Source organism: Apis dorsata, unplaced genomic scaffold (genome assembly GCF_000469605.1).
Source record: "Apis dorsata unplaced genomic scaffold, Apis dorsata 1.3 scaffold_650, whole genome shotgun sequence".
Classification (NCBI taxonomy): Eukaryota; Metazoa; Arthropoda; class Insecta; order Hymenoptera; family Apidae; genus Apis; species Apis dorsata.
Genome location: NW_006263841.1, coordinates 85,949 through 89,279, shown reverse-complemented (window position 1 = coordinate 89,279; position 3,331 = coordinate 85,949). Strand labels below are relative to the sequence as shown.

The 3,331-nt window shown below is 43.8% G+C and overlaps 1 protein-coding gene across 1 annotated transcript in view; it reads left to right on the top strand.

Annotated features, from left to right (window-relative positions):
* LOC102678087 (probable GPI-anchored adhesin-like protein PGA55) overlaps positions 1-3,331 on the top strand; it is a 41,967-nt gene that overhangs the window by 25,040 nt on the left and 13,596 nt on the right.

Sequence of the window (3,331 nt, the reverse complement as noted above, 5' to 3'; positions counted from 1 at the left end):
GACCATGGACCACCAGCCGCGCCATTTATGGGCGCGCCCGCCTTTCGTCACTTTGTCCAATCCCGCCTTCTTCCAACCCCGAAAATTAAAAAATGTATATATATATATATATCGATTCGCCGTTCGAATTACGATTCTCCTACGTTGTGTGCACGCGTCCATTGATCGGTGTCGAATCATCCGGGTACAGGAGCAGACAGCTTCCCCGAGAAGAAGGGGTTCCTGGTCGTTGGCCGCTTTTTATTCCGGCGGGCATAAAAGACGCGGAGTTTGCACGGTTTTCAGGTCGCCGGTAACAGGTTTGGGTGTGGTGACCGGGGAACGGATAAGCCTGCCCCTTTTCTCCGGCCACGTTAAACGACCTACCTTCGATTATCGTTAACTCGATTACGGGAGCAGTGAGTTTCCTTCCTCTCCTTTTATTTATTTACTTTTTTCTTTACGCGTCCTCTCTCTTCTTTCACTCCCTCCTTTTCGCGTCTATTCGTCCGTTTATCTTATCTCTTTTCTTCTCTTTTTCGATCGAGAAGCAGGAAGAGTCCTCGTCGTTGTCGTTCGTCGCCGATCGTCATTGATCGTCGGTTGTTGATCATCGGTCATCAATCATCGGTCGTTAGTCGTCGGTCGTCGATCATCGATCATCGATCGTCGATCGTTGGTCGTTGGTCGTTGGTTATCGATCATCGGTTGTCAATCGTCGGTCGTCAATCATCAGTCGTTGGTCGTCGATCGTCGATCGTCGATCGTTGGTCATCGATCATCAGTCGTTGATCGTCAGTCGTCGATTTTTAGTCATCGATCGTTGATCGTTGGTTGTTGATTGTTGGTCGTTAGTTATCGATCGTCGGTCGTGAATCATCGGTCGTTGATCGTCGATCGTTGGTCGTTAGTCGTCGATCGTCGATCATCGATCATCGATCATTGGTCATCGATCGTCGATCATTGATCGTTAATCGTCGATCGTCGATCGTCGATTATCGGTCATTGGTCGTTAATCGTCGATCGTCAATCATCGATCGTTAATCATCGGTCGTCGATCGTCGGTCGTTGGTCGTCGATCGTCGATCATCGATCGTTGGTCGTCGATCGTCAATCATTGATCGTTAATCATTGGTCGTTGGTTATCGATCATCAGTCGTCGATCGTCGGTCGTTAATCATCAGTCGTCGATCATGGGTCGTCAATTTTCAGTTGTCGATCGTTAGTCGTCGATCATCGGTCGTCGATCATCGGTCGTCGATCATCGGTCGTTGATCATCATTCGTCGATCATCGGTCATCGATCGTCAATCGTCGATCGTTAGTTGTCGATCGTCGGTCAGCAGTCGTCGATTATTAGTTGTCGATCGTCGGTCATCGATCGTCGGTCGCTGGTCATTGGTTGTTGGTCGTTGGTTGGATTAGCGAAGAATCGACGAACCTTGGAACGAGTGGAACCGGTTTTCAACCGGATGACGAGGATATTGCTACGCGAAATGACACCTGGCTATGGCGATAACAGCTACCGATATATAAATGTATATAAATATATATATATATTTATATATATATCGTGGATGGCCTCGGGTAATTCGTTCTCTTCTCGATTCGAGTTATATAGGTTCGACGACCAGAGTACGGCGTGTCGCGCAACTTTCGTCAAACTTCCCCTTTACATCATCGCGTACAACGCTCCGCTCCTTCCGGTGTCGAGCGGCGGCATTCACCTCGATCTGGATGCGGTGCGCACGGTTTCACTTTTTGCCAGAGAAATCTTTCCTCCTATACGCCATCGAATATACATATATATATATATATTTCTCATGACAATGAAATATCAAGTCGTTTCACGTGATCATGAACAGTCGAATTGAACAAATTCGATATCGTAATAATTTAAGAAGTTGTTACTCAGTTTGTTTGAATCGATGTCTTTATTTTGGTCTCCTGAAACGTGGAAGCATCTTTAAAGTGGAAATTGTCGGAACGAATTTTTGAAAACCAGTTTTGACGCTGGCGTACCGTTATTGCACCTTTTCCATAAACTTCGCGTAACTTTTTTCTAGTCTGAACAGCATTCTTACCTTTTCGGTAATAAAAACAGTGAAATATGTTGAAAATGCTTCTTTTGATCCTGCATCTTTGTTATCGCGCGCGAGAAATACAATCGAACGAATTTTTCTTATAAATAAATCGTGAAACTGTCAAAATATATGACACGTTATTTGAAGTGAAGTTGGCTGGATAAACGTTCGACTAGCGACACTCGTGCGAGAAAACGAAATTACTTTCCGAGCTAGCCAATAATTTCTACTCTAGAATGAAGTTGACTGGATAAACGTTCGACTAGCGACACTCGTGCGAGAAAACGAAATTACTTTCCGAGCTAGCCAATAATTTCTACTCTAGAATGAAGTTGACTGGATAAACGTTCGAGTAGCGACACTCGTGTGAAAAAACGAAACTACTTCCCGAACAATACATGCTCGTGGAAGAAACACGATCTCTCGAAATGCTTAACAACAATTGGAAGATTTATCGTTGATTGGATGGGCGTGAATCGATCAATAGCTTTCGAAAACTAGTTTTCCGCCTACCGAAGCATGGATGCGTCGATAAATAACAACAGATTGTCGCATTATCGGAATAATATAGAACCGAGCGATAATGACAGTCGATGAAAACTACGATGGTTCGACGCCTTTATCCATCCATGATTCGTACGACAACGATATCGTCGTCCGATTTGTGTTCCGGCTAATTTCGTTGCAGCTTGAAAAACTCGATCGAATATTTTTCAATTTTCGTAAATTAGTTGCTCGTAAAAAAATATTTTCTTTCATCGACGATGTTCTCTTATCGAAGTATCGCGAGTTAGTGGGGAAAATTTAATAGAATTTAATTAAGAAAATTTAATTTAATCGATGTTATTTGGATAATTTATCGTTCGAAGCGTAATAAATAACGCGAAAACCGTAACAGCTACGAATAAACGTTGTTCGACGTGTTTTAACAAGTAATTGTTCAAAATAGATATATTCGAAATTTTTAATTAATTACTTTTTGAACGACTCGATGAAGCTAGACTCTATGGAGCTTGATGTCACCAGCTGTTCTCGCCGCGCTCCTATGCGCGCGTCACGCTATACCACATAATCGGTTCCATTCCTTTCACCGTTGCGACTACGGCGTAGAACAGGTTGGAAGGCATAGACGCGCGAGACGAGGAATCGTTCTGGTTCGCGGAATAACCGCGAGTAAGTCGCATCGTCACGATCCAGATCCATTCGCGGATCATTACACCGGATGATCCGGTAGAATAGTCGTAGCAACTAAACCTTTCCATCCATCTA